Raw genomic sequence first — 10302 nt, forward strand, 5'->3', positions numbered from 1 at the left:
TCTCTTCCCAGTGGATAATTTAGGCAAGTGTATGAGCATGTGACACAATTCTAGCTAACAAGGTAGAGAGGAAGCCCAGTAGGGGCTTCTGGGAAAGGTTTTCTCTCTTTTAAAGAGATACAAAAAGGGCTGGCCTGTTCTTCTATTAGAAATTTGTGCAGAGATGTGATGGCTGGAACTGCAGCAGCTATCTTATGACCATGAGGGGAACTAACCTGAAAGCCAAGAGGACAAATTAAGGCTAACAGAACAGAAATGTGTTAAAAACAAAACAAAACAAAACAAACATGCAAGCAAGCAGGCAAACAAACTGGGGTCACTGATGTAATCACTGAACAGCTAAGTTAACCGGTGCTGGGGGTACACCTAATATTTAAAGCAAACCAGAAAAGCTAGTCACTCATTTTCAGCATGAGGTCGATGAAATAGTTTATATGAACTGGAACCAAACAGGGAATCTCTAATTTTAAATGCCAGTGGCTGAGTTTTGAGCCTAAATAATGGACTTTACATCCATCTCTGTTACACTTTATGTTTTGGTTTTGAGCTAACCTTCCACCTTTTACAGACTTTTTTGGATTTCTGTTTTAACTCTATAGAACATTCCTAGTCCCTCACAACTCTTTTTTTTTGGAGACAGGGTCTCACTCTGTTGCCCAGGCTGGAGTGCAGTGGCGGGATCTTGGCTCTCAGCTCACTGCAACATCCGCCTCCCAGGTTCAAGGGATTCTCCTGCTTCAGCCTCCCTAGTAGCTGGGATTGCAGGTGCCCACCACCATGCCCGGCTAATTTTTGTATTTTTAGTAGAGACGGGGGTTTCACCATGTTGGCCAGGTTGGTCTCAAACTCCTGACCTCCGGTGATCCTCCCGCTTTGGACTCCCAAAGTGCTGAGATTACAGGCATGAGCCACCACGCCCGGCTTCAACTTTCTCTCTCTCTCACTTTTAGAGCTTCCCTGAGCATAATTTCTTCATCCAAGGAAATGATAAGTTGAAAAGAGCCAGGCCAAAGAGACAGCCTGGCAACGCCACACACGGCACTGGGGGCCAGACACTTTGGGGTCACCTAGATGTATCACACAGCCCACATTTCTCTATCTTGTCTGCATTTGAACAAATGCCTTGCTGAAATCAGGATTTAGTGACTGTGATACATGGACCCATTCTTCCTTATCAAAAATGGAACCACCGTTAGCAGAACTACGCCGGGTCTGCCTGTGCCAGGGCTGTGACCTTCTCTGTACAAGTCTGTTTGCACGTGGAGAGGGATGCTGAGTTTGTGGCTTTTTCTACACGTTTCATATCTGGACCCATAGTTCAGTTTTGGGGGTTAGGACTGAGCTCTGGTTGGCACTGGCCAGGGCTAGACACTGGGAAGATGGCTGGAAATACTGATGACAGATGAGCCTTTTTTTGTCCAAGGCCAGACAGGTTACATCAGCCCAGACTAAGAGCCTTCTGAGTCCCCTCCCCTCCCCTCCACACTTACTTCTGTTGCCCTGGTTTTGCCTTGGGCCTTCCTCCAGCCGAGTTTTCTGGCTTTCTGCTAGGGTAGGGCTCCATCTCCCATTGATCCTGAAAATAGATCTTGAGGGCACTTGAGAAGAGAAGTTTGTATGAGAGGAGTGGAGGCCCCCAAATCCTCCTCAGCCTCTGGGGGCCCAGATGAAACTCAGAATGTGGGACAGGACATTTTTTTTTTTTTTTTTTTCTTTTTTGAGATGGAGTCTCGCTCTGTTGCCCAGGCTGGAGTGCAATGGTGCAATCTCGGCTCACTGCAACCTCCGCCTCCCGGGTTCAAGCAATTCTCATGGCTCAGCTCCCGAGTAGCTGGGACTCCAGGCGCCTGCCACCACACCCAGCTAATTTTTGTATGTTTAGTGGAGATTGGGTTTCACCACATTGCCTGGGTTGATCTCGATCTCCTGACCTCAGGTGATTCACCTGCCTCAGTCTCCCAAAGTGCTGGGACTATAGGCATGAGCCACTGCACCTGGCCTGACAGGAGATTTATTTTACCTGGGACTGGAGTTTTCCTGAGCTGCCCCGAGGGTGCCAGCTCCTGTCCCCACCGTTGCAGATCTGGTCTCTTCCCTGCATCCTTTGGCCCCTTGTTGGCACAGGAGAAAGGGGATGCCTTGACTCCTAGTCCAGTGCTCTGGCCACTCCCTCCCGGCTTGCACAGGGGCTGCTAGCCTGTGAGCCAGGGTGAGGTAGTGAGGGCAATGGCAGCCTTATAGGACCATGGAATACACTGGGCTCACTCTGGAAATTCACCTGTGCCAGGCCTGAGGGTTGGAAGATGGGAGTCTCTCTATGGCTTCCTGGGTTGGCTCTCCCCCAGCTGGAGGAGAGTTAGGCTAGAACAGCAATGGCCTGGAAGCTTCATAACCCCCAGCAGAAGGAGCCCCCTCACAATCCAGGAGCCTCCAAGCCTCCTGGACTTCCTCGGCCCTGATGGTGGGTGAAGGGACTCAATCCAGCAGAGACATCCCAAGCTCTGAGTGCCCAGAAGAGGCAGCGTTCTGGTCTGAGTTCCTTGGCCCCTTTAGATGATCAGCCTCTAAAGGCATGATCCTGAGATAATAGGGCATAGGAAGACGGATGTTGGTTTAGAGTTTGGAGGTGATTTGGGGGTGGCTGGAAGGCTGAGGGAGCCGCCTCTTGGGATCTACTGCTTCTTGCTAATGGCTCAGCTTCCCAGCAGGAGAGGAAAGGCAGGAGACTCAGGCCTGGCAGCTTGGGCTGGTGCTGAGCCTGGGAGACTGAGAGGGAGTCTGGAAGCTTCTGTGAGAGGATGAGAATGTATGGCAGTGGCGGGGTGCCCACCTGTGCACCCTCAGGCACACCTGCCCTTTCCCATTCAGAATTCATGTTCACCAGCGGGAGTCACGCTCAGGTGTTCACCCACAGGTTTATCCCCACGATCAGGGTGGAGGGAAGTGGAGCCTGGGGGCTCTGGAGGTCTGGGAGGAGGGAACCGGGATGTAGGACGGGGCTTCTGTCCCGGGCTGTCCTAGACGCAGAGGTAAGGGCAGGGTGTGTGTGTGAAAGAGACAGAGTCTTGTCCACAAATGCCCTTAGAGGAAGGGGCAGAACCCAGGGAGGCCAGTGAAAAGAGGCTGGAGGAAATGGTCCTGGGGTAGCAGGTGGGCAGCTGGCCCAGGTCGTTGTCTTCCCAGATGTCAGGGTAGCTCTGGAGGTCCTGGGGCATGGCCAGTCTCATCCTGGGGTTCTAGAGAAAGAGAGAGGAAGAGGGAAGAGCAGGGAAGAGAGCTGGGATTATGGTTGCCCACCACCCGCCAGGCATGCAAGCAGTGCATCCCTGAAACCCTCTCATCCTGTCCATCCCACCCTCCCAGCAGGTCCAGGAAGCTCCACCCCTTTGCCCAAGGTCACACACAGTAAGTGGCGGAGTGGGGTTTGAACTCAGGTCTGCCTGACTCTAAAGCCCATGACCGATCCCTCCCCTGCACCAGGAGCCAGGGAGAGAGGAAGGCGGGGAGGGAAAAGAAGGGTACTCTGTCTGGGCAGGGCGTGGGTGGCATGGGATGGCGTGTTCACCTAGGGTCCTATACTGACCTCCACTTGGCTTCCCACCACCTTAGGCCCTGGAGGGGATGTCTTGGGTCTTGGTCACTCCATCCTATCTCCCATCCCAGACCTGAAGTCCCAGGCAGCTTCCCTGGGGGAGCTTAGCTTGGGGAGGGGCTCCCAGCTCTGCCTATAGCACGGGGGCACGTTTCCCAGGCTGTCCAGCAGGGGGAGCCCCACCCCCTGCCTCGGTTATCCCGGGTCCGACAGGACGGGAGGACTCAGGCAGCCCACCTCTGCTCTGCCCTCTAAACACAGCTGGGGTCAGGGCTCCAAGTCCTAAGGACTGGACAAGAGTGGCTGGCTCTGGGGAGGGCCTCTGGCCCTGTCTGACCCTGGCCTGCCTGGCCTTCCATGAGGATGACAGAAGACTCTGGCCATTAGGCTCCCAAGCCCCCTCCATGGGTGAGCCTGGGCCCTCCTGCCTCCTCATCAAAGGCCTTGGGAGGGTGCTTAGGCCTCCAGGGCTCCTGGGCTGCACACCCGGACTCAGGAGCCTACTGGGCGCTGCGGCACCTCTCTTCTCAGGGTGTGCTCCCCCTCTACTCGCTCAGCCAAGGACACTGTCCTGTGCTGGGGAATTCAGGAGCCAGGAATTTTTCTTGCCCACCCGATATATTCCACTGCTGCAGGTGTCTGCAGAGGAGAAGGGCAGAGACCAGACATTCGGGCGGTGCCTCTATCTGCACTGTGCAGTATGGAAGCCTGTAGCCATGTTTAAATGAAATGAAAATTAAAGAACATTAGCATTAACATAACGACAATACCGGTTACTTGGTGGTACTGGCTGTATTTCCAGTGCTCCATAGCCTCCTGTGGCTAGTGGCTATGTATGGGGGAGCATAGAGGTGGAACATTTCATCAGGCTGTTCTCCTGGTCCAGCCCCTAAGCTGGGGGAGGGGGAGGCCCTGGTGTGGGGGGTTGGGGTCGAGGAGCTGGAAGCTGGGTGGGAACCAGTGTATGTGTGGAGTGCTACCATGGGGTGCCCTGGGATGCAGGAGGAGGGAGGGGCGTCAGAGGAAGAGGGCAGACATCTGTGGAGCCCAGGAAGGGCCTGGGGACATGAGGGGGGTGCAGGTTGGAGCCTTGTCTGCATATCTTGGCTCTGAGCTTCCATGTGCCCATTTGCAACCCGGGAGGACTGTCCTGGTCAGGTGACAGGGCGGGGAGAGCCCGAGAGAGGCTTAGGTTCACTTCGTTGTGCTGCTGCTGTGACTTGGGGTAGGCTCCTTCCCCTCCCAAGCCTCAGTCCCTTGCTCGGTGACACAGGACCCACAAAGTCTGTGTCTCAGGGCTGCGTGGGGCTCAGGGAGATGCAGGGTGTGTCTGCACCAGCCTCCTGTGGGAAGCAGTGCAGACTGGAGGTCGGCACCTCCTCGTCTCCCCCTGTCCTGAGGGAGCTCAGAGATCTTTGAGTTCTATCTCCTCGGTTCTTTAAAATTACCATGTAGACAGAGTCTGCTTCCTAAGGAGGATTTGAGGCAGCTAACCCCTTATTTTACAAATGAGAAAACAAGCTTTGGGAGGTTTAGGGACTTACTCAAGTCACGTCGTCTCTGAAGTTCCCTGATGTTCAGAGCCAAGAAAAGTTTCATAAATGCAGCCTCGGCCTCTCAGCCCCACCTCCCACCCCATCCAGACGCCTTCATCCCCTTAAGGGATGTGGGGCTGGGCTGAGGGCGAGGAGGAGGACTGGGGCCAGAGATTGAGGATGAGGCGGCGGCCTGCGCAGAGGAATCCAGTCTGGGGAGAGAGCCCAGTGCTTGGCGGGGGAGGGTAATGGGGATAATGGGGACTTTGAAGTGGCCACTACATCCTGCAAAGCCCAGGCCTAGAGAATGGGGTTTGTGTGGAGCCTCTGTGTGAACAGGGGCCCAGACTGGGGATGCCAGGGTCCCCCTGCCCTTCAGGGCAGCAGCAAGCCTTCCTCCCGGCACCTGTGCTGTCATCTCCACAGGTGCTCATGCAGAGGGCTTTGTAATGGCAGCAGTGTTAACAGCAGCAATTCACTGGGCACCTGCTGTAAAACAGGCTCAGCACTAGATATTTTACCTGCTTGCTTTCCTTTAATTCACTCAACAACCCAATCAACTCCATAATAGCCCTATTTAAAACCTAATGTAACTCAGAGAGGGTCAATGACTTGCCCAAGGTCACACAGCCAAAAAGGGGCTGGCTGTGTCAGTTTCCCAGCTGGTTCCCTGAATCACTCAGGCCAGGAGCTTTCCCCATGCACAGGGGTCTGTCCAGCACCGGGTGCTGGCTGAGGATGTGCTTCCCAGGGGGCTGGAATGCAGGACTCTGGCCTGTCAGGGAGAGTTACAGCCTGATGGGAGGGGTCTGCTCCTGGCAGAGCCTGGTCTTTGATGGGGGAGCCCAGCTTTGATCTCCTTTTGAAGTCCTGGCCTCTGGAACCAGCAGCTTCAGTGGGGAGAGCGCAGGGGAAGGGGGAGATGAAAGGGCAGGGGAAGCCAGAGTGGGAGAGAGAGGGGGGCAGCCACAAGGAGAGAAACAGATGTGTGAATGAGGACCCGGGAGACTGGGGAGCTGGGAGAGGGAGTGGGAGCTGCTGGTGGGTTGAACTCGGGGAGAGGAAATGCCGTGGGCAGACAGGGAGGGCCAGGAGGGGGAAGGGCTGAGTGTGCCACTGGGGGGCAGGGGAGACATGGGAGAGAGGCTGGGCCCAGCAGCTCCTCACCCGCCATCCCCAGCCTCAAATCCCCCTTCTCTTCCCAGGGAGGCCCTTCTGGCTCTGCCACGGGCTGACTGTCAGTGTCTAATGGTCCAGAGGTTCCAACGAGGTCCTAGCTGAGGCCTTATCCAATGACCTGGGGATGAGGCGAGGGGGAGGTGAGGAGCTCACATCCAGGACTTTCCTGGATCTACTGCCCAGTCTTGCGCCCCAGGTAAGGGGGCTGGGATGAGGGATGGGGGAGGGCGTCTGCCTCATGGCGGTGCACCTGTTCCTGTCTGACATCCTGGTTCCTCCTGTGGGGCTGCCAAGCAGGCAAGTGAGAGTGAGTGGTGGGGCGGGCTGCACGGCAGGAGGGGCTCATTCCCAGCTAATCCCCCAAGCCTACCCCACCCAGTGCCTTTCACTGCCTTCCCATCCCCCACACTCTCAGGTCCCCTTCAGCTCCCCGCAGCGCCTGTCCTGGCACCCTGGTCCAGCGCCCTTCAGGCCCTGCACCCAAACAGAGGGCCTCTCTGGGGCTCAGGGCGGCAAGTGAGAGCCAATGAGGGGGCAGCAGCAGACCCCCCCTTTTCTGGGTTTCCTTCAGGGGCATCTGGGATTACACCCACCCCAACTCCACGTACTTCAGAGAGGCCGGGAGGAGGTCCACATTAGGATTTATGGGATTAATGACTTTTCTTCTGGCCCCCAGACTGTCTCCCCGACTCCAAGCCTCATGCCTTCCTCCCATTGGCCTCTCCCGGGACCCAGACCTCACAAGGAGCTGCAGTAGCCAAGCATGCCTCCCTTGGCTCATGGGGGCTGGGGAGGGGAGGAACCGCACCTGGCACCCAGCCCCTTCCTCATGCCCACAGCACCCCTTCCTTGGCAAGGCAGAGGACAGGCTGGAGCAGCGACACATCCTGGTTCCCATGCCAGGTTCTCCAAGGATGCTGCGCAGATGGCCTCGGGCCCCTGGCTCTTCACTCCTCCATACCTAAGTGGGGAACTGAGGCTAAGCACTTCTCTGTTGAGGTAGCAGAGGATGGCATGTCACAGGAGGATAGGAGGTTGTTGAGAGGGAGTAGGGGTGGGGAACACTGGGAAGTGGGGAGCAGAGTTCTGCTGTCTGTGGGTCCTGGGACCCAGCAGGCTCTCCTGGTGTGTGGGAAAGGTTCTGTAGGGCCACCAGAGAAGCCCCTCCTGGGTCCATCCACTTGGGCCAGCCCTCTCGGGACCTGCCAGCTCCTGGACCCATGGGACCCCTCTCACACTCAGCGCCATCATGTCCCTCCCAGCAGTCCCGTCTCCTCCACCTGTCCTTGTCTCTGTCCCCTGCCACCCTGCTTATCCCAAACCACTCAGCACAAGGGCTGAGGCCAGCCTTCCTCACTGTATGTGGCCCCTTGGCCTGAGTCCCCAGCCCTCAGATTCCAGTTTCTCAGTCTGAGACACCTTCACCTTCCTTTGGCTTTCAGGGAGGTCACATGTTTGCTGAAACTCCTCTGATCTTGCCATGTCCCCCAGGCAGTGTCTGGGTTCTTTGCACTGTGGCCTCTGTGTACCTCGCAGTATCTTCCAGGGCCCAGGGTGGAGAGAGCCCTGCTCACCACCCATCCCTGCAGAGCCTGTGGGCTCCCCTTCAGCCCAGGGCTTAGGAGTCCCAAGCTGGCCACTCTACTGAGAGTGCCTCAAGGCTAGGAACTGCCCTGGACGCCGGGGCCTCTGTGCAGGGCCTGGAATGAGCAGGCACTCAGTAAAGGTTGGTTGAATTCAACTGTCCAGCTGGGCTGGGGGGTCAAGAGGAAATGTGGGTGTGCAGCCTTGACCCTGGGGGCTCCTTGGCAAGAAAATGAAGTGGAGGCCAGGCGCGGTGGTTCATGCCTATAATCCCAGCACATTGGGAGGCCAAGGTGGGTGGATCACCTGAGGTCGGGTGTTCGACACCAGCTTGACCAACATGGAGAAACCCCATCTCTACTGAAAATACAAAATTAGCCGGGCATGGTGGCTCATGCCTGTAGTCCCAGCTACTCAGGAGGCTGAGGTGGGAGAATCACTTGAACCCAGAGGCAGAGGTTGTGGCGAGCCAAGATTGTGCCATTGCACTCCAGCTGGACAACAAGAGCAAAACTGCATCAAGAGAAAGCAAAACAAACAAACGAAAAAAAAAAAAAAAAAGAAAAGGAAAGAAAATGAAGTGGAGCACTTTGCTGGTAAGTGCTAAAGGGCCAGCTTGGTTGCAGGGAGTGAAGCCACTTCTGGTGGCCACAGAGGGATAAGGAGGACTGTTGGAACAGGAAGGGGCCCTAGACTTGATTTGGGTTTCACAGATGGGGAAACGGAGGCTCAGAGAGGGGAAACAGTACGTGGCAGAAATGGAACAACATTCCTGCCCTCTGGGCTCCTGGTCCACATTCCTTCTCCTGTGCTCCCCAGGCCCCTGCCCACCTCCCCGACCCTTTCATTGCTAAGCCCAGCAAGTGGGGTGCAGGCCCTTCCAGGAAGGGCAAGAAGGGGCTCTCAGAGCAGGAAGGAGGTGGGTGGGTTTACCTGTGGTCCAGAAGCAGGGGTGGGTGGCTAGGGGTTATGTGCTAGGGTGGGCTCAACTGGATGGTGGCATACTCCACAGCCTCTGCCGGCCCTGGCACGGAGTTCCGTGGCCCTGGCATGAGTTCCAGGGCAGAAGTGTCCAGCTCTGCATACTGGATGTCAGTGTCCTTTAGGCCAGAGCCCTAGGAATGAGGCAGAAGGGACAGGTGGCAGGAGGAGTTGGTGGGGGGTGGTCAGGACCGGACGAGGTACCCCAGGGCCAGGCGTCAGGGGAGATGGGAGGTGTGGGTGTGTAGGGAAGCATATGAGAGAGAACGGAACCATGGAGGGTCAGGGTGATGGAGAGAGAGAGAGACGCAGAACACCAATTACTCAGTGACAACAGAGGAAACAAAGGTTTAGAAAAGGTGTTTACAAAGATTGGTCACAAAACATTTACCTGCTGTGCTAAGCTGTGTTCCCTTAGGCCCTGGGCATGGGTGGACAGAGGCAGGGTGGGTCCCACTCCTGACCCCACTGTATTTGCCTCCGAGACATTATTTGTGCTAACCCTTTCATTTTGCAGAGGGAAGAGAGATGCCTGGAGAGGCGACATGCTGTGCAGGGGGTCACGGGGAGGTTCCTGGGGCATAAAACGGAACTTGGAGTCAAAGGGCCTGGCTTTAAATTTTCGCTGGACCCCCTGCTGTGGCTTGACAGGCAGATGGGTCAACCCATCTGTGCTGAGTTTTTCTTTTGTGAAATGGGAAAACAGAACTTATAAGCAATATCACTATGGTTAGAACCCAGGGCTCCAACTCCCACCCCTAGCTATTCAGCGGCACTGCAGTTCTTTGACTCTTAGTGTGATTTGCAAATTATTGGAGTAAGAGTGCTACAAGGACAGGGGCTGCCAAGAAGTTGAGAAGCAGAGGCTCTCCCTCCGCTGGGAGTTGTAGATGTGTGAATGGGGACCCAGGAGACAGGGAGCTGGGAGAGGGAATGGGAGTGGCTGGTGGGAAGAACTGGGGTAGAGAAAATGCTGTGGTCTGGAAGCAAGGGTGGGTGGCTACTGACAACTCACCCTGTGGTTGTGCCAAGCTCCTCCCTCCCAAGGCCTTGGTTTCCCCTTCAGCAAAATAGGAGGGTGACTTGATGATCCCTGAGGTCCTTCCAGCTCTTCTCTCTAGATCTGTCCTCAAAAGCTCCTCCTCCTCAGCTCAATGCTCAATGCTAGTGCACAGGCAGATAGACAGATCATCTGTCCACAGAGCAGGGGCGGAGGGAGAAGAGGGTTCTTGCACCCCAGGAGGCTGGTACAGGCAGAAGGCTGTGTGCTATTGCAGGGATCTCTGTGACCTGGGCTGCTGCTCACTCTCTTTTCCTTGGCTGGGCCGCCTGGGCAGCGGGGAAAGCCAGGTGTGCTGATTTCAGTTGCCCTCCAGCAACACCCATCTTGTGTCCATCAATGACCCATGGCGTGGGCAGGGACACGTGGCA

This window comes from Trachypithecus francoisi, unplaced genomic scaffold, assembly GCF_009764315.1.
Source record: "Trachypithecus francoisi isolate TF-2019V2 unplaced genomic scaffold, Tfra_2.0 Lachesis_group8, whole genome shotgun sequence".
NCBI classification, from domain to species: domain Eukaryota; kingdom Metazoa; phylum Chordata; class Mammalia; order Primates; family Cercopithecidae; genus Trachypithecus; species Trachypithecus francoisi.